The sequence below is a fragment of the Crocuta crocuta genome, unplaced genomic scaffold, assembly GCF_008692635.1.
Source record: "Crocuta crocuta isolate KB4526 unplaced genomic scaffold, BGI_CrCroc_1.0 scaffold269, whole genome shotgun sequence".
NCBI classification, from domain to species: domain Eukaryota; kingdom Metazoa; phylum Chordata; class Mammalia; order Carnivora; family Hyaenidae; genus Crocuta; species Crocuta crocuta.
In genome coordinates this window covers 538105-560667 of record NW_027533257.1, presented here as the reverse complement: position 1 = coordinate 560667, position 22563 = coordinate 538105, and positions in this window count along the sequence as shown.

Genomic DNA, 22563 nt, shown 5'->3' with positions numbered 1-22563 from the left:
GGACTACTGCCCAAAGTTATGTGAGTGCATTCACGGTTTCTTTTTCCACAATGATATTCACAGCTTTTATGAAATTCACAAGAAGATCCCAGAATTTTAAAATAAACTACCAATAACTGAAAGTTTAAGAGCCAATGTTCTAAGTGGGGATATCAGCAAAAATGGTGGAGCAAGCCCATTTGAAAACTTCCCTTCCAGAAAAGTAAAAAGATAACTGGAAAAAAATTATCAGAATAAATTTTGTAGAACTCTAGAAATTAACCAATAGTTTAAAACAATTCAAAGAATGGGGAGCATTTAGTGGAAAAAACAGCTAAACTTCAGTAAGAACAGTGAGATTTGCAGCATTTTGCACCTGCCCTGCCTCGTCCCACCCCATCCTCCCTCTCTGGCATCACAACATCCTTAAAAATAACAGCCAGAATTCACAGTACCAGAGGGAGTAGAACAGTGTTAGAATTCTTTCAAGACCTCATTCCCAAAGAGGAGTCATTATTTGTCCAAGTAATCATTTCTTGAAAGATCCCACTTGAAAGGCTTGCCTTCATTGACCTCATTTGAACTCACCCTGTGCTATAAGTTTCTTCCCAGAGCCATTTGTTGAATATTTTAACATCACTACTGCCTGAGACAACAGATAACAGTTGGAGCAAACAATTTACTAACCAAAAAGCTTAAAAGGAAAAGTTGAGAAATGAGATGTCCAGAGAGGTTTTGAAAAGCTCCAATATATTCCTGGAGATTTCTAATGCTACATGCAGGTGTACAGTTGTACGCATAACTCAGGAAAAATCTGAGAAGTCCCTCAGCACTCACCTCCTACTGAGGTCTGAAAGCAGGAAATGAAGGCTAAGGCAGAGTTGTAAATTGAATAACTTGAGGTAGAACACAAGTCCTAAGATGCACACAGAAACTTCAGAAAGAAAAAAAGGGGGGCATAGATTTATTGGTTCCAGATACTTAAAGAAATCTCTAGAGACTTCAGTAACAACATACAACATAGATATATAATTCACAGAATTAGTTTAGAAAAGTCAATAAACAAATACAGCAGAAAACAGAAAAAAACAAACCTTGGGGAGGAGGAAGAATCTGATTTTCAGAGTTGTCAAATTATATTATTTAAAATGTACAATTTTCAACAAAAAATTAGAAAACATGCAAAGACACAGCTAAGTGTGGGCCATACACATGGAGATAAAACAATGAATAGAAACTCCATGACAAATTTCAGATCTTGAAATACTAAACAAAAGCTTTATTTTATTTTATTTTAACATATTTTTATTTTATATATTTATTATATATATACTTTAGAATAGTTGACAGACAATGTTACATTAGTTGCAGAGTACAATCTAGTGATTTGACAAATTTATATTCACCAAAAGTGTAGCTACCATCGATTCTGTTACATCGCTATTATAATATCATTGGCTATATTGCTTATGCTCTGTTTTTTATTCTCACAACGTACTCATTCGATAACAGAGGCCTGTATCTCCCTCTCCCATTTTCCTATTTGGCCCAATCCCCTACTGGCAAACATCAGTTTTTTCTCTGTATATATAGATCTGATTTTGCTTTTTGTTTATATATGTTTTAGATTCCATTTATGAATGGAATCATATGGTATTTGAGTAGAAGAAAGCTTTATTTTTTTAAATATGTTTTATTCNTCCACCGCAGCAACTTCTTACTTGACACATCCCCCAAAGCAAGGGAATCAAGAGCAAAAAAAGAAAAAAGCTTTAAATCAGCTGTTTTAAATATGTCTAAAGCTGTAAAGGAAACAATTGTGTATCATTCTAATATTCAATGAATAGAATACTAATAAAGACATAAGAATGATAAAAGCAAACCAAATAGAAATTCTATAGTTGAAAAGTACAATAACTTAAATGAAAATTTCACCACAGAGGATGAACAGCAGATTCAATTATATAGAAAAAGGAAGCAACAAACTGGAAGATAGGTCAATTGATATTATGCAGTTGAGGAACAGAAAGATAAAAGAATGAAGAAAAAAGCACAGATCTTCAGAGACCTGCAAGACACTAACAAGTGACCCAAATAATGAGAATTCCAGAAGTAGAGGAAAGAGAAAAGGGATTGGAAAAAATATTTGAAAAAATAATACCTGAAAACATCTCAAATTTGAGTTAAAAAATTAATCTACTAAATGAGAACAAAGTTAGAGTACCAATGCCACTCGACTTCAAGACTTAATATTAAGCTACAGTAATCAAGACAGCATAGTATTAACAAGAATTAGATGATTATCAATAGAACAGAAAAGAAAGCCCAGAGATAGACCCACATAAATAATGTTGACTAATCTTTGACAAAGGAGCAAAGGTAATACACTGGAGCAAAAATAGTCTTTTCAACAAATGCTGAAAAAACTAGACATTCACATGCAAAAAAATCTAGACAAAAAGTTATACTATTCACAAAAAATAACTCAAAATGGAGCACAGATCTTAATGTAAAATGTAAAACTATAAAACTTCTAGAACATAACTTAGAAGAAAACCTAGATAATGTTGGCTATGTTGATGACTTTTTAGACACAACATCACAGACACAATCTATGAAAGGAATAATTAATAAGCAGGACTTCATTAAAAGTAAAAACTTCCCTTCTCCTAAAGAAAATGTCAATAAAATGAGAGGACAATTCATAGGCAGGAAGAAAATATTTGCAAAACACACATCTGATATAGGACTGTTAACTAGAATATACAAAGAACTCTTAAAGCTCAGCAAGAAGAAAACAAACAACCTTATTTGAAAATAAGCCAAAGATTTTTAACAGACATCTCCTCATAAGATATACAGATGGCAAAAAGCATATGAAAAGGAATGCTTCACAATATATGTCATCAAAAAATGCAAATCAAAACTAACAAGATACTAACACACCTAGTAGAATGGTCAAAGGATCGAACATTGACATAATCAAATACTAGCATGGATGTGGAACACAGGAACTCCAATTTATTGTTGGTAAGAACACAAAATGGTACAGCCACTTTGGAAAATAGATCGGTAGTTTCTTACAAAACTTACCATATTATCCAGCAATTGTACTCCCAGGTATTTATCCAAAGATGTTGAAAATTATGTCTTCACAAAACACTGCCCATAGATGTACAACACATCTTTATTCGTGATTACCAGAACTTAGAAGCAACCAAGTGTCCTTTGGTAGGTGAATGGATAATAAACTGGAATGTCCAGACAACTGAATACTACTAAGCACTAAAAAGAAATTAGCTATCAAGTCATGAAAAGAAATGTGTTAACAACTTAAATGCATATTATTACTAAGAGAATGAAGCCAATCTGAAAACATTCCAACTATATGACATCCTGGAAAAGGCCAAACTAGGGAAATAGTAAAAGGTCAGTGGTTTCCAGGGGTTAAAAGGTGAGAATTGATAATGGGTGGCACACAGGATTTTTAGGGCAGTGTAAATACTCCATATGATACCATAATGAAGGTTACATGTGTACATTCATCCAAATCCATAAAATATACAGCAACAAAAGTGAACTGTGTTGTAAACTCTGGACTTGGAGTGATTATGATGTATTTGATGTAGGTTCATCAGTTGTAACAAACATGGCATTCTAATGGAGGATGTTGATAATAAGGGAAGCTATGCATATGTGGGGCAGGGAGTATATGGGAAATCTCTATACCTCCCCTTGAATTTACTGTGAACATAAAAGTGCCCTAAATAATAAAGTCTTAATAAAAACAAACACAAAACAACAGCAAGAACATTGGATTCAAACATTAAATCCATCCAGAAATCCTGTTAATCATGTTTAAAAAAATTAATCTCTGCACTCCTGCACTCCTAGATGGCTCAGTTGGTTAAGCATCCAACTTCAGTTTAGGTCATAATCTGGTGGTTTGTGGGTTCAAACCTCTTGTCAGGCTCTGTGCTGACAACTCAGAGCCTGAAATGTGCTTCGAAAATGTGTCTCCCTCTCTTTCTACCCCTCCCCTGCTTGCACTCTGTCTCTTTTTCAAAAATAAATAAGCATTTTAAAAATTTAAATAAAATTAATCTACACATCCAAGAAGCTCAACAAATTTCAAGCATGATAAACTCAGAGATCCATACTTAAACACATCAGAAAGAAACTTTTGAAAGCCAAAAACGATAAGAGAATCTAGAAAGCAGTAAGAGATGTGACATCATATGCAAGGTATCCTAAATAATATTAACAACTAATTTCTCATCAGAAATTATGTAGGCCAGAAGATAGTAGCATGTTATATTCAAGGTGCTTGAAAGAAAAAAGCCAATCAAAGCAGTCTGTCAAAAAGGAAAGAGAAATTAAGATATTTCTAATTTCTTAATACAGGTAATTTGTTGTTATTTTATCTGCCTAACAAGAAATAATAAAGGGAGTCTGCCAAAATGAAATGAAAGGACATTAGACAGTAACTCACATCCATATGAAGAAGTACCAATAAATATAAGTACATAGATAATACAAAGATAAAAATAAAAACAGTATTAATGTATTTTTTGCTTTTTTGTCCAATATTATAAAAATACACTTTCATAACACAATCATTATAAATCTAAGTTGATAGGCACATAATGTACAAAGACAAATTTGTGGAAATAGTAGCATAAGAGAGATAGGAAAATGAAGTTTTATAGGAGCAGAGTTTTTACATATTATTCATATTAAATTCTTATTAATCAAGACTAAGTTTTTATAAATCAAGTGGTGAGTGATAAATAAAGTGGTAAATGATAATTCTCAGGACCACCACTAAGAAAATAATGTTTTAAAAAATATAGTAGAAGAAATGACAAGGCAATTAAAATGATATAATGGAAAGTATCTATTTAACACCAAAAAATAATAATAATAATAAAAGAATTGAAAGGGGTGCCTGGGTGGCTCAATCAGTTAAGCACTCAACTTTGGCTCAGGTCATGATTTCACAGTTTGTGGTTTGAGCCCTATGTCGGGTCTCTGCTGACAGTTCAGAGCCCAGATCCTGCTTCGGATTCTATGTCTCCTCTCTCTGTTCCTCCCATACTCATACTCTCTCTCTCTCTCTCTCTCTCTCAAAAATAAACATTTAAAACAATTTATAGAAAGATTTAAAAAAATGAAGAATTGAGAAACACAAAATATATAGGACATATAGAAAGCAATTAACAAAATAGCAGGCACACATCTTCCCTAATCAGGAATTACATTAAATATAAATAGATTAAACTATCCAATTAAAAGGCAGAGATTAGCAGAATGGAAAAAGAATACAACATGATTCAACTATATGCTGAATATGATTAAAACACTTGAGATTCAAAGACACAAAAATATTAAAAATACAATGATGGAAAAAGATAACCCATGCTAATGATAATGAAAAGAGAGCTGGAGTGTTTATCCTACTATCAGACAAAATAGAGTTTAAGACAAAAGTTATTAGTAAAGATGAAGAAGATTTTATAGGGATAAAATGGTCAATCTGTGACCAGTTATAAAAATATGTGTATGCATTTAACAACAAATTCTCAAAATACGTGCAGCAAAAACTGACTGAAATGAAACAAGGAATAGAGAATTCACAAATAACAGTTGGAAATCTCAGTATCCCACTTTCAATGATGGGTAGACCACCTAGACACAAGATTATAAAAGAAATACAATACTTGAACCACACTATAAGCCAGCTACACTTAACAGATACATATTGAACACCCAGCAACTTCAAAATATACAGTCTTCTTAAGTGCAAAATAAACACATTCAGAGCAGCATTATTCTTAGCATCCAAAGTATGTAAATAAACTGAATTTCCATCAACTGACATGGATAAACAAAATGTGCTATATATAAAGAATGGAACGCTACTTAGTCATAAAAAAGGAATGATGTACTGATAAATATAACAACATGGATAAATCTTGAAAGTCTTCTGTTTAGTGAAAGAAGATAGACATTTGGAAGATTCTATTTATATGAAATTTTCAGAATAGGTAAATCTATAGATATCAAAATAGATTAGTCATCACCAGTGGTGGGAGGGCTAATAGGTACTAAGTTTTATATTGGGGTAATGAACATGGTCTGAAATCAGTAGTGCTGATTGCACAACTTGTGAATATACTAAAAAGCCACTGAATTGTATGCTATAAAGGGATAAAGTGGATGTGAATTATATATTTCTCCTTTGTTTTAAATTTTTAAATTTTTTTATTTCTAGGAGAGAGAGAGAGAGAGACAACATGAGCAGCGGAGGGTCAGAGAGAGAGGGAGTCACAGACTCTGAAACCGGGTCCAGGCTCTGAGCTGGCAGTCAGCGCAGAGCCCGACGCGGGGCTCGAACCCACGAACCGCGAGATCATGACCTAAGCGAAAGTCGGACGCTCAACCGACTAAGCCACCCAGGTGCCCCTATATTTCTCCTTTTTAAAGAAAGAACCAATGTTTTAGAAATAATTTAACACTTGGAATTTGACTCAATAGCATGATAGCCACTAGTGCATTTTAACTAGTGCATAAAGGCTTTGCAGATCCCAGTGTGTATCAGCTGACTTTAGAGAGAATTATAATAGTGACTCACTAGGAGTTTGGGAATGCCTACCACCTGAAATAAATCACCATTAATTAAAATATTTATTAATGTGAACATGAAGTCATAGCTAAACAGAACAAAAGAGTAATTCAAGACAATAGGATTATAATCCATAAAAAGTAATCACTCTAAGTTTTTATTTATACTGCATGGAATTTATATCATACTGTATTTGTTTATTTATAATATTTACATTATATTTAATTTCCCAAGCTACTTTATCCATTATCTTTCTCCTTTATGTGAGCCTTCATTAGAAAATAAAACAGAGTCAGTAAAATACATAGAAAGGATTAAGAAAATCAGAGTGCTTAAGAACTAGTTCTATAGTCTTAATCTTGTTATTTAACCTCTCAACATCAGATTCTCTGTAAATATCTCTATTCTCAAGTTTTATATTTGGATCAAAACAGGTAATATATGTGAATATACTTTGCAATGGAATACTAAGGCTTTTTTCCATGCTATTATTCTATCATACTTAGAGTTTACTGGTAAATCAGCATTCGTGTCACCTTCAGTGATGGGTCTAATATATTACAGTTCTCTCTCCCTTTGAGATTTATAAATAAAATACAAAATGAGATTTCAGCTCTTAAAATTCTTTTAATATGACAAACAAAAAAGTATCATTCTATTTTTGTTCACGGACATGAATACTCAATTTTGCATCATATTAGCCCTTTATGTTTACTGATTTTGAGGAAGGACTATTGCTACTTTGGTCTTGTTGGAATTTAGAAATAGTTGATATATATAAGGAAAATTCAGTGAAATATTTCTAAATTTTAAAACTGGTAATATAAATAAACTCATATAATTCTGGCTTCAATCATTAAGACAAAATTGAGAGTAGGTTAAATGATAAAAGGTCAGGAAGGGAAAACAAAATTGTTCTGAATTAAAATAAACTAATTCTCAGTTGTTTTAATTCACTGGTTCTCTGTTTAAGATAAAAAAAGAGAAGAAATAATAGGGAAAGAAACTAATGTTTAGTTGACCTATAGAAATTGTTGGATTATGGGAAGATTAAGAACATAGTTATAGGACCTACTTCAACATGCTCAAAGGTATCTGAAAAACAGATTGCTGTGGCCACAAAATACCCAGAGTCAGGATTTTCTTACTTGGAACTGTTGCCAATTCTCTTGCAGTCCAGAATTCAGCCAGCGCCATTAATTGCCTGGTTCCTACTATGGCTTTGACTACAGGGGAACCCAAATATACTCCACATGTCTTGGCTCTTGCCATATAAGAACCCTAGGAGAGCCTAGAAGCTGTGCCAAATAATTGATAGAGTGGTCAGGGACACTACTGTGATGCTCACAGCAAAGTGATTAAAGGTTGAGGTTGGGAGTCTGATCTGGTTCAAAGTCCTATTTTGCTTGCTGTTTAGTAGTTTGTGACCTTGGGCAATTTACTTAATCTGTCTCAAATTTTTTTACCTGCAAAATGTGGATAGGATTTACATAGTAGGATTTTTTATAAGGGTTACGTGATAATACACAAATATTGCTTAATGAAAATCTCTGCTAATGATAAATGCTCAAGGATTGTTAGTGACTTTTACTGCATCCTAATAAAAAAAGGGGAATACAAAATAAAGAAAATAGACAACAGTAGCCCTCTTATTAATTATGGCTGATTCACTAATTTTTTAAAACTGCTTTCAGTTTTTTCAAAATAAAAATAAACAGAATTATGAAAATATGACTATTTTCATTACATTAGTTGATGTTGCTGTCTGCAAGCAGCAAAGGCTTGCAAACTGTTTTTCAGGTTTTTAAAGCTTTGATCTCTCAATAAAGTATTCCTATATTCGCTGGTGTTAATTTCTGGAAGTCGCTTTCAGGTAGACTTCTAGCTGAGTCTTGAATTTACTGTCCTGGGGCTGTATCAGTTGAGTCAGTCCCATAATGAAATTCTCTGTGAATTTTTTTAAAATGCAAATTACATACAAACTGCTTGAGTTTGCTGGTGTTAATACATCCCTGAAGTCACCAAACACACACATATGCCTCAAGCTGTCAAAAGCTAATACTGGAATTTGGAGGAAAAGTGAGTAAGACATTTTGCAATGAAATGAATGTAAGGACTCAGTTTGTGAGAGTATACTATTTTGTTTGTTTGACTCCTAACTATAAACCAAGTCAGCTAGGATTAGAGTTGGCTCCAAATATATACAAAAGCTGGAAAAGGACTGAGAATGTTTCTCAGTGGGGTATAACTGCCTCATTTGTACTCCTTGAAGCTAAGGAAGAAAATTTTAAATTGACCTCCTGTAATTGCTAGATGACAGGAAGATTAAAAATGTAGTTATATGAGGCTCATGAGGCTCCTGGGTGGCTAAATAGGTTAAGTGTCCAACTTCAGCTCAGGTCATGATCTCAGGGTTCGGTTCATGAGTTTGATCACCGCATGGGATTTTGTGCTGACAGCTCAGAGCCTGGATCCCACTTCAGATTCTGTGTCTCCTTTTTTCTCAGCCCCTGCCCCATTCATGCTGTCCCTCTCTCTCCCTCAAAAATAAATAAACATTAAAAAATATATACATATATTAAAAATGTAGTTATACATTTTTTATACCTCAAAAAGCTCAAAGAAATCTGGAAAACAGACTTCTGTGGCAGAAGTCACAAAATACGCACTGACTCAGCAGTCATTAGGAAGCACTGCTGATTCCCCGCACCCCGTTATAGTCAGTGCCACTGACTACATGGTTTGCTAATGAGTTCAAGATCCCATGATTCAGTGATGCACGAAAGTGTTGTCTTTGATGAGTATCATAGCACCTGGGAGCTTTTGGGAAATGTAGGTTCTCAAGCCCCACCTATACCCACAGGAAAAACCCTCTAGGTGATTCTGATATACCCCCAAGTTTGATAATCATTGACATAACATAGAATAACTATGTGGATTATGGAGAATGACCAAGAAGATCTTCAGGTCAGGTCCCCAAGAACCCAGAAGCAAAATTTATAACAAAGCAAAGGTTTTTTTGCAGTGGAATTTTATGGGAAAATTAGGGAAAACTGTAGTTCAAACAGACCCTGCAAGTTCATGTGTGACCTTTTTGAGAGTAGTATGTTTCACTTCTTGCTGGAGGAAGTAACTAGTTATGTTGTTGATGCAAGTTGATGCCTGTATTTGAGAAAACATAAATGCTGGAAGAATTCTTGCAAAGGCTCTGCCTTTCTAGAAAGAATAGGAAAGATTCTAGACAGAACAAAATCTGGGAAGGAAGCCAGTAAGTCAAGGAAATTCAAAGGTGGTGAATGGAAATTAAAACTGGCATCAAGAAGTAAAAAAGTAGAACAATGTGATAAAAAGAGAAAAAGAAGAAAATAAATTTAGGACCATTTTAGCTAAATGAAAGTTATGACCTCTTCTTAGACAGCATTAATTCAGAACTTCGGATATCATAGCTTGCACAACCATAAAGATAATTCAAATACACAGTCAAGTGTAATAAATCTTTTGAATACAAGTGTAAGACATGGAATCCTAAAAGGTATGAAACTAACAAGATACGGTAGAAAATTTGGGATGCTACCTTCTGAATGTGACCAGAGACACATGAAAGACTTCCAAAACTCAACGATTCTCTGCTTCTTTTAGTTTATGAAGGATTTCATAATTCAAGCACAATAAACACAAACTATATCCTTATTGATTTTGAATTTCTTGGTAGGGAAGGGACTATATGGGAGTTTCTCTCTCTCTCTCTCTTAACTGAAGACTTGGAAAAGAATTTGACAGAAGGTGTGAAGAGAAAACTAAGAACTTGTAAAAAAGTGTTTCCTTTTTATTCTAATATAAGAAAATCAGATGGTCAGTGATAATATCATTAAGACTGAATATGATATCTTCACTTAAGGCATTACAATTTGGTCCAGTGGATTCCAAATAGAAAAAGAAGGAAAATTTCAAATAAACAAAGTAAAACAAACAAACAAACCCAAAATCCTTCTGTAATGAAAAATAGATGTGGTGATAGGAAAAAAAAAAAAAAACAACCAATAGTGATAGTGATTAAAAATCCTTAACTGGCGTCTGAGTGGCTCAGTCGGTTAAGTGTCTGACTTTGGCTCAGGTCATGATCTCACGGTTGGTGGGTTCAAGCCCCATGTCAGGCTTTGTGCTGACAGCCAGCTCAGAGCCTAGAGCCTGTTTCGGATTCTGTGTCTCCCTCTCCCTCTGACCCTTCCCTGCTCACGCTGTCTCTCTCTCTCTCTCAGAAATAAATAAAAACATTTTTTTAAAAAACCCTTAAAAGAAATAAGAAAGAGGAAAAAATACAGCTTTAGATGTCTTTATCTATAATACATTTTTATAAAAATAAGTAACTCTGGTCCCCCTAAAATCACCATTTTAGGGGTGATGAGATACATGATTGCCAGGAAAATTGAAATGTATGCCTATTTAAAAGATGCTTGCATAGTAGTGGGATACAGAACTGTGTGCCAATGAGATACGTGTATAAAACCTCACAAAGCTAACAGTATAAGGGAGATTGAGAGCAGGTGGATTAGGTGAAAGAAAGGAGACATGGTATCATTATGGTGACACATTCAGGACAGTCTAGTCAGTCAGACAGAGTATGATGGTTATTTGTCTAATAAGGAGGGCAAACCTGGAACAGAAGTTATTAGTGGTTGGAGACTTCAATTATCTGGACATCTGCTAGATGTTTCATTCAGCTAAGGCCATAACATCTAATAAAATATTGCTAAAAATGTCACTTCAGAGAAGACCGAATTACATAATTTTAAGTGCAGAGAAGGCTTTCATGAAAGTTCAATTCCCTCCTGTCAAATTTAAATCAAGGAAAACCAAGGCTTGGAGAGGTTGAAGAGTTAATTATATATGAGATATGAAAAATGATACAAAAATAAAATATATACCCCATATCATTAATTCACTCTTCAAATATTTGTGGAATTCCTTCTATATGCCAGACATCATTCTAGGCACTCGGGATATATTAGTGAAGAAATAGACAAAAATCTCAGCATTAAATCATTTCATATTCCTAAATTCTAGATGGAGAAAATAGATGGTAAATAACATAAAGAAGTAGGTAGACTATCTAATAAAGCACTGTGTAATAAGGTAGTCACTGGTTACCTGTAGCTTTTTAAATTTAAATTTAAATTCATTAAAAGTAAAAAATCAGTTCCTTAGTCACACTAGCCTTGGTTTAATTGTTCAATAGCCACATATGTCTAGTGACTATCACCTTAAACAGAGCAAAACTAATATGATAAAGGTAATAAATAAGATAGAAACACTGTATCTGTATGTTAGTTATCTCTTGCTATATTACAAATCACCTCAAAACTTAGCAGCTTAAAATGACCAACATTTACTATCTCACACAGTTTCAGAAAGTCAGAAATCTGTAAGCAGCTTTCCTGCAGTTTGTCAGCCAAGGATGTAGTCCATTGAACCTCACTCACATGGCTGCTAAAAGGAGTTTTCAACTTATCACTAAGTCCAGCCATACTCAAGGAAGAGGAGACAAGCTCCCTGTCTTGAGGAGAATTCTTCTAATCCATGAGCATATATTTCCATTTTTTTGTGTCACCTTCAATTTCTTTATTCAATGTCTTACAGATTCCAGAGTATATGTCTTTCACCACTTTGGTTATTCCTAGATATTTAATTTATTCCTAGGCATTTTATTCTTTTTGGTGCAGTTGTAAAGGGGATTATTTTCTTGATTTCTCTTTCTGCTACTTAGTTGATAGTGTATAGGAATGCAACAGATTTCTGTATATTAATTTTGTATCCTGAAACTTTACTAAATTCCTTTATTAGTTCTAATAGTTTTTTTCATGGAATCTTTAGGATTTTCAATACATACTGTCATATCTGCAAATAGTGATAGTTTAACTTCTTACTTACCAATTTGGATGCCATTTATTTCTGTTTCTTATATGATTACTGCAGCTAGGACTTCCAATATTATGTTGAGTAAAAATCATGAGAGAGGACATCCTTGTCTTGTTCTTCATATTTCAGAAATGTTTTCAGTTTTTCACCATTGAATATGGTATTGGCTATAGATTTTTCATATTTGGCCTTTACTATATTTCCTCTAAACTTATTTTGTTGAGAGGTTTTTTTTTTATCATAAACAGACATTTAAATTTGTCAAATGCTTTTTCTGAATCTAATGAGATTATTGTATGACTTTTATCCTTTATTGTATTGATATGCTTATACCATGTTGATATATAAATATTGAACTATCCTAGCATCCCAAGTAAAAATACAATTTGATCATGGTAAATGAGTTTTTAAATGCATTATTGAATGTGATTAATATCTGTTGAGGATTTTTGTATCTATGTTCATCATAGATATTGGCCTGTAGTTTTCTTTTTGGGGAGATAGCTTTGGTTTTGGTGTCAAGGTAATGGCTGCCCTTAGAAGGACTATCTGGTCAGGGAAATGTCCTTGCATGCTGTTTTTGAGTTTAAAGATTAAAAATAATTTTGAGCTAAAATGGAGGTATACCTTTCCTTTGTTCTGAGCAGGACATTTTTTGGTTCCTTATGATTACATGTATGTAAGGCAAGTACCGAACCAATATTTTTGGAGAGGCTGTAAGTGTAATAAATAAAAAATAAATCAAATAGTTTGAGCCTGAGATATTAAACGTGTCATTCAGTCTTGTGAATTAGATGTATTTACAGATCTATATCCCAGCTGGTTTAGAGACATTTATATACTTTTTCCAAACAGGGGTTTAGATTGCTCTCTACCTGAAACTTATCTCAGGAGATAACATTTTCTTAATGAAGCACTTGCTCAGAGGAGACAGAAGGGAGCAAAGAAGTCTTGTAAGAGGTGTACGCCCGTCTCATCTTCCCTTCCCTTTATTATGGAGCAAGGCTTGGGAAGAAGGAAGAGTCTTGATGCAGCAAAATATGAATTAGAAAGTCAAATCAACCACTCAGGAAATGTCCTTACATAAATATATGTCCTAAGATAAGAGACCTGGGTATATCCTTGTATAGGAGTAGAGTTGTCCAAGAAAGGAATTGATGTCCCCATTGTCACTTGTCCTTGAAGGAGACCAATCTGAAGGCATTGAATGAGGTAGGCTTTGGACTTGTGGAGGAAATGTTTGCTTCTTTTTCTAAGATCAGGGTGCAGTGTAGCCCAGATTCTAAGTTTAGCCCATTACTCCAAAATACTTGGAATAATCTTGGGAGTGGCAGTGAACTGACCACTACCAACCAGAAAAGACAGAGTTGGTTTACAAGGAAGTTCCTTGGCCTGACACTTCTAAGAAACAAAACTTCCAGCAGTAATCAAAAGTTGTTCTCAGTGCATACATTCAATATGTCTAACTTTAAAGGTGGAGAGGGGGAGAACTGTTTAAAAGATTAACCAGTTCCCAATATATTTATTACAAATATTAATTGATTGCCTACCATATTATAGGGTAGGCATTGTTTCAGGTTCAAGAGGTACAGCAATGAATGAAATAGGCAAAGGTTCTGATGGTGAAGACAGAAAGTAATCAAATAAGCAAATTAATATATAATATGGTGGCTGATATCAATAAGTGCTATGACAGAAAGTAAAGTCAGGTAGGTCAAAGATACAACAAATGAAGGCATGTCATGTTAGGTATAGTGGTGCTGTTAGTTGAGAAGAAATTTCAAAGAAATGACTCAGGAAACCATATGGATATCAGAAGGAAAAATATTCCATACAGAGTAAACAGCAACTGCAAAGTTCTAAATAAGGTATACACATAGCATGTTCTTAGACTATTAAGGAATCCCACGTGACTGACCAATAGGGGGAAAAGGAGCAGAATCCTAGGAGAAAGGCTGGTGAGGGAGCTGAGGGGTCAAATCACACAGGACCTTGTGGGTGAAAAGTCTGGACTTCAGAATTTACTGTGTGTGGAGGATGCCATTGGGGGGGGAGTGGTTAGGGAGGGTGGTAACAAGATCATTTGTACATTGTAAAAAAAATACTGAAGCTTCTGTATGGAGAATAGAATCTAAAAGGGGAAGCATGCAAGAAAAGAGACCAATTCTTCTGTAGATAATCACATCTGCAAAGTCTGTTTTGCATGTAAGGCAACATATTCACGGGTTCTGAAGATAAGCCTACCACAGAGACCTTAGCTAACTACAAATTTAACAAAAGTCAATACTGCAATGCAGCCAGCAAAAAGATCATATTCATGGAAATTAAAATCTTTCTGTTTTAAAGCCATAGATCTCTCATGTAACCACATGTTTTTTCTTAGTGCACTGCAAAAACTCCTTTACTTATTCTTTTTGTTTATTGCACTCCAAGAAATTTGACCCTAGTTTCTAGATGGGACTAGTCAAAACACAGATTGATAGTCCCAAACTGCTCCTTCAACTGACTCTGCCTCATGTCCCTTGCTATGTAGGGTTGTTTGTCTCTCAGATCCTATGCTGTCAGGGACAAAACATGAAAGATTAAAGGATTGTCATTGTTCCCAAACCCTTAGAAGTCTTAGTTCTGTGGATTAGCCATAAAATCCAAAGTTTTGGGTTAGTTTTTCTTTTCCATTAAGTTCCTTGCATTCTACCAAAAAGAATGTTTACAATCTATATTCCTTACCTGTACCAACCTACCTTAGCTATCTGAATTTGCAGTGGATACATATATAGCTGAGACCTTCATTCACTGGAATCAAGGGAGAGGGAGCTGTTTCGAGCCTGGGCTTGGCAGACAAAAAGAATTTTGACAAGCACACAGGACCAAGTTAAGGGGAAAGAAATCCAACAACGAAAGGCAGAATCACAAAAAGTTTGAGGAGTATTTAGGAAATAGCAGAAAAACCCACTTACATATGAACCTTATTCACCTTTTCAGTGCTTTTTTTTAAATTTTTAATGTTTTTTATTTCTAGGAGAGAGAGAGAGAGACAGCGTGAGCAGGGGAGGGTCAGAGAGAGAGGGAGTGACAGACTCTGAAACAGGCTCCAGGCTCTGAGCTGGCAGTCAGCACAGAGCCCGACGCCGGGCTCGAACCCACGAACCGCAAGATCATGACCTAAGTGAAAGTCTGACGCTTAACCGACTAAGCCACCCAGGCGCCCCACATTTTCAGTGCTCTTGAGATAAAATTAGACAATATCACATGTGACTCTTAACTAATAGGCAACGATTTTTGTCACTGTGTCATTTTTGTATTTATTGGCTTAAATTATCTGAAACACAAAGCTGCTAAAATTATTCTTTATGCAGAAAGAAGCATCATATCATTATTGTTAGAAAACTTACCTGCTGTGCTTATAATGCTCTTGTTGACTACCCCTGGGAAGTTCATTATGATAAATTGATTAAGTTTGTGAACTTGTTGGTGCATAAATGAGAACTGCTGCTGAATAGAGATATCCCTACTTTTNCTAGGCACTGATAACGCATTCATTAAAGAGAATCCCATGACTTGTACAAAGAAAGCTTATTTTTCTTACTTTTGTTCTATCCAGTTTGAAGGTAATTCCTTCTTTCAAGTAACTTCTCTAAATTAAAAAATAAATTAAAAGGTGTCTAATTATAATTACACCTAGTAGATCATATTTCTCAAATGAGCCATTTAAAAGAGGTTTTTAATAGGTACTGGCTTATTAACATTGGTAATTGGCAATTAACATTGGTAATTGGTTATCTGTGATCCTTGTCACAGATTCAAAAGTATCTCTATCAGAAGTGGCAACTGGGGGCACGTGGGCTTAACCATTGTTAAATCAATAAAGAAGCCATTAGACTGAGGAGGCTCTAATGTCATGTTGACCTGTGTAAACAAACCAAAATCTAAGTCTCTGAATTCTTCAAGGTTATGAAATCAAAATGCTAAGCACAACCAATCACTAGCAGCCAAGGTGACAACTATAGCCAATCAATCAAATTATTTCCTTTTTTTTTCTTTTTGTGTTTTTGCTTCAGCAATTTTTCTAGATAAATTTTTCCTCTGGCTCCTGTCTCTGAGGCATTACTAACCACTTCCAGTTTGGCATTGCCTAATGGAATCAATGTTTGATCAAGTACACTCAACAATTTTAATATGCCTCAGTTGATCTTTTAACACTATGCTGGCTGATATGTTTGATTTTACCAATAAATGTTTTAAGATGTTTGCACTTCACAAAATTGTAGATTATCTGTTTTCTATTGGATAATAAGATTCAGCAATGCTGAGACAGAATTCCTGCATGGAGACCCAGCCCTATCTTCTTCCTGGCCATCTCTATTCCTTTATGCTTCTTTCCAAGCTCTGTGGGCATTCAATTTTGTTATCTGATTACTTTGATGTTTACTTTGGAGTTTTATTGCTTAAAACCATTGTTTTAAAGTTAAACCAGTCAAATAAATGTCATAACCTCATATCGTACAAGGAAAGAAGTACCAAGATAAATCCTTTGTAGACTTCTCAAACACTTGTAAGTACTATTCCCACACTATTCCCTATCCAGTGCTTAGCCTGACACTTCTTCTCAGACATCCCACACAGTGGTAAGAAAATATAAGAGGCCAGGTCTCCAAGGGTGGATATTTATTTGCTAATATATTATTAGCTATAAAAAAAGAACACATGTCATGTTTCACTCAACTTCATAACACCATGGAGAAAGAGAAAAACATCCAATGAAAACCAATAGTTTGTTGCTTTAAATAAAAAAGATAAAACAGGAAAAGAAAAAGCACCAAAAAAACTACGATCTTTTTTTATTTTTCCTTTTTTAAAAAATTCCTTTCATTATTATAATGACATGACTCTGTGGTGGGAATTAAGTAGATCTTGATAATAGATCTTAATGTACCTCTTGGCATTGTCACATAATAAGGTTTGCCGAATGCTCTTTATATTATTTTCATCAGTAAAGTGAGGCTGTTAATATCTAAGCCACAGCATTGCTATGAAGCTTCCAGGAAATGTATGCAAAAGCTAAGCACAGTGAAGGTGAATAATCGGCACCATGTTATTATAATTTGAGCTAAATATCTGCACCTAACCTCTAACTTCTGTAGACAGAAACAGTTGCTAAGAACTTGATTTAGACACATTGCAGTGTTAAAGCAAGACTTCTGATTATTAACCCCAACCTTACATGAACCCAGCCATCTGCTTTCTCTACACCANGTAAAAAAAAAAACCAAAAAAAAAAAAAAAAAAAAAAAAAAAAAAAGAGTCATGTAACTGGGCAGATTTCACTATATATTTTGACTGCTAAATTTCAATAGGTATTGAACACTATCTAGTTACCACTATCTGGTAATCCTACCATTGTTTTCCCTTCCGTTTGTTCTGCAGAGATTAGTTCATTAACTTCTCTTTCCAAAGCCCAACACCCTGTGTCCCCCTTGTTTACAGCTGATGGTCATGCCTTATGTTTCTCTGACAAAAGCCAATTAGTGTGCCAGAAGCTGCTCACATTCCAATCAATAAATCCACAGGGCACGTGTCCTTTCCACCCTCCTTTTTACTCTAGAGTAGGATGTGTCTCATCTCCCATCATGGGCTAATTTGCCATGCCACATCCTTGTCCTGCATTCTCAAGGATCTTCATCCTCAGATATTCTCTCTATATTCTCATTATCACTCTCCTTTTCATCTAGGTGTAATCTTTACAGACACAAATACATATCTTTCATCTTTAAAGAACTTCACTCTTGACCCTGTATTTCCTTTTAGTTACTGACTCTATATCTGTTTTCATCCCATTCCAAACCACACACATACTGTGTTCACCCCTCACTATATCAGCCATTCTTCAACCCATTCCCATCTGGATTCTACCCCTTTTGACTGAAATAGCCTTAAAGGCACCCAAAAACTTCTATTTGGTTTAATTAAAAAGTTAATTTTATGTCTGTTTCTAAAATTTAATACGCATGTAAATCACCTGGGCATCTTTTGAAGATGCAGATTCAGTAGATGTGAAGCTGTACCCAAGATTCTGTCTTGCATATGAGGTCCCCTGTGATCTTAATGCTTCTCATCTTGGATCAGTCTTCAAGCAGCAAGTGCTTTCAGATCTTCTGTTTTGGGATTTTTCATTGTTTTTATTTATTTTTTTCTTGTTTCTTCCTCCTCAAAAATTCTTCTTTCTTATGATTTGCATGTAGGATCTTTCTAATTTTTCAGGTCTCATTTCAAAATTGATTTCCTCAAAAAGCCCTTACTAGACTACACATCTGGTATGGAGGCTTGATGTATTTTGTAAATATATCAAGAAACATATTAGATAGACAAATAGTTAAATGATAGATAGATAAAGAGATAGATAGATAGATAGATAGATAGTTGATAGATGGATAGATGATACATACATACATAGAAAAATCATTCTATTCTTTTACTGTAAAATTTCTGGATATTTTATTGGTTTTTTTGTTGTTGTTGACTTCCTTACTATACTATAAATTATAGGGAATGGGAATCATGTTGTCATTATTTATCACTTTACTCCAAAGTAAAGCAAGGCATATAGCAAGAGTTTAGAAACACTGAATTTCTACTAGATCATCTTCTTTGAGTTCAAATTGGAGCTTGAAACCCCTTAAATTGTGTTTTTTAATCTTGGTGCTTTTTTCATGTAAACCCATTGTTATTCTTAGTTTTCTGCTCCTATCTTCAAATATTTCCCTCCTGTAACTTTCTCCAGTCTTACTTTGCACTTGGTGATGTTCTAAAGCCAAACGAGAACTAAGCCCCAACTCTTTGAAGATTTCCCAACTAAAATAGCCCAGTGGCTTCTTCCTGCCTGAGGATAATCACATATTTCCATCTCTTATGGAAATTTAATATATAATAACTTGAACAAGTCACCTTTTTTCTGGTATGTATCATCACTTTCCTTAAGTGTATAGTAATTTCCTAGAGTTCAAGGGCCCAATCATAATGGTGACAATTTACTAAATACCAACCATATACCACTGCCTTACATAAATAATTTGCAACCTTCAGAACAATTCTTATAACTCTCATTGTGTCAATTTTAAAAATAAGGAAATTGTGGTCCAAGACGTTACTTGCCAGGTTCACCTGGCAAAAAGTGGATGACCATGAACACAAAACCAATGTTCCTTCCACCATGATGCCTTTTCTTATCATCCTATGCACCTAGCAAAACTGACTCACATTAGAAGAGTGCAATAACCATTAGAAAAAATCCTGGCCCATATCTTCTCTGGAGGATGAATCAGAAAGAACCTAAAATAACTAAAGATTCCCACAGCCCATTCTATTTCCTAGAGATATCTATGTTAAACAGTGTGTGACCTCAAGAACCCACTGATGTTATCTTTGGAATCCTGCAATTTAGAGAGGGAAAGGAAACTCTCAATAGCTCTCTTATGAAAACACTCACAAGTTTTCTAATTTTGATGGCAGTTTTTAGAGAATATTTATTTTGATAAGATAGTAAAATTTTGGAGGAAGTCAAGAATAAATACACAATAATCATTTTCTCCCTTAGAATTTCATAACTTTTGCCTTTGGAAATTAAAAAAAAACTTTCTGATATCAGGGACATAATGAGAAAAAAGATATTTCGCATCAGATGAGCAGGGAATCAATTTAGTCCTCAGAATGGGAGTATGGAGATGGAAACAGGGTGCACTGTGTTTTTAATCCTTTCTGAATGTTACAAGGCTTTATTCAGCAGGCCAGCTAAACCCTCGCACTTCTCAACAAACTCTGAGATTAAGCACACAGTTGGGAAGTATATTCTATCCAGCCGTAAAAAAGAGAACATTCCTGTCTTAAAAGTCTACTATTAAGCATACCCTAGAAGAAACATGGGACCTACCTGCTAAAATCATACTGGATTGAGAGATGAAAAAATAAAAAAATAAGCTTGTGAAAACTTCAGTCATAAATCAGTACCCAGGCAGGTCCCCAAGCTGAACGCTGTCTTAACAACTAGAACTAAAGAGACATCAATTCCTGGTAAATGGCTCTTCCTTCCCAGGGCTGCTATAGGAAAAACAGGGAGGGCCCTCAGGAGGGACCACTCAGAAGGCTCCATGTTTTTCTCAGATATCATATTTGCTTCACAGGACCAATTTACCCTGACATAAATAACTCCACAGTTAATACTCAAGGGACTTCAGTGTGTATCTCTGGTTTGTTTTTGACGTTGTGTTTATTTTTTCTCTCTTCCTGAAATTGCTCTGTCAATTTCCCCTGTCTGAAATGACTCATAAAATGAAGCTGGGTTATTTAGCCATGATGACCACCAATATCTGGCCCCATGTGGTGAAGAGTAGATTCTCCCATAGCAGGCACTTTTATATGATAAGGAGACAGGACAATTGTCTTGGAATTATTTCATTAAATAATAGTAGAAGACACACAAAAAGATAACAAGGAAAACTGAATGTGGTCAATGATGACCCTTTAGATTTATGTCCCATGTGACAGTTTCAAAGAGTTTTTATGTAAATGATCTAATGGTCTTAATGTTTCTTTCTAGCTCTAGTTCCCTCCCTCCCAAACCACTGGCCAGTTTTTTTTTTTCATTTATCATTTATTTTTAAAATTTTAATGTTTATTTATTATTTTGAAAGAGAGAGAGGGCATGAACAGAGGAGGAGCAGAGAGAGAGGGAGACACAGAATCCAAAGCGGGCTCCAGGCTCCAAGCTCTGAGCTGTCAGCACAGAGCCTGACAAAGGGCTCAAACTCAGGGACTGTGAGATCATGATCTGAGCTGAAGTTGGACACTTAACCAACTGAGCCACCCAGGCGCCCATGGCCATATTTTTAAAAAATCTTCTTTCCTTTCTTCTGTTCAGTCTCCTTAGTTTGGGTGGGGGTTGGGGGACAAGTTTGTCAAAAAGCTACTATCAGCACATAACAAGCAATAATCCAGATATGGAATAGTTTGTCCTTTACCAAATTTCCACTTACAGTACCAAAAGCAGCAACATCAGGAACCAATTCTGAACAAGTTGATGTTTATTTTAATAGGAGACTATTGCAATTTATTCATGCCATTAAGGCTCTGAAAGTTCTATCACTGAGGTTTTATTGAAGATTACTGAAAGACTCTAGGATGCTTTGGAGGAGATAAGAGGAAAGAAGATAGGAAAGAAATATGGTTAGCTGAGGAAGTAACTTTGCTGATCTTGCTACATCTAAGGTCAGAGTGGCATAACGGGAATCTTGAATCTCCCATTCAAGATTCTCCCTTTACTAAACTTAGTAAAGGCAACACTACTTAGTCCTCAAAATGGCCAATGAGAACGTTCCATTTCCAATTTTATCTCTATGTGTTATGCATGAAGCGCTTACCTCTAAATAAGAATCTGGTTCTGTGGAAGCAGAAATAATCATTCACTTTAGCTGTTTCTAAATTCTAAAATGAAAAAAAGTGTTCCATGGACATCTATGGTTGAATTACAAATGGTAAATGCTGATTTAACATTAGGCCTTGGGGATCTGACTCACTTTTGCTTTGATAAATATTGAGACTCCAGGTCTTAAAGAATCAGTGTCTTCCATTTATGCTCAAAGTACTATTGAGCAAAGGCTTATACTAAACCACTTTTGAATACATTAATAGATTTATAATCCTGAACTCTATCTTTTTTTTTTTTGATAGATGTTCTTTCCTGTGATAGTTCAAATTGCCACTTTTTATCACTTATTATTGAGTATCTAACCATTTGGATTTGTAAGGTGTTTAATTTATATACAGTAAAACTTTGGGTTGTGAATAACATGTTCTGCAAGTGATTCACAAGATGAGCAAACATTTCTAATAAATTTTAACTTGATAAACAAGTGATATCTTGCAATACGAGTAGTACTTGGTGCCAAATGTCACATGCTCACAAATGAGCATGTGAGAATAATAAGCATGAGAATAATAATGAGCATGAGAATAATAAATGAGTTCTTGAAGTTTGCTTTGATATACAAGTG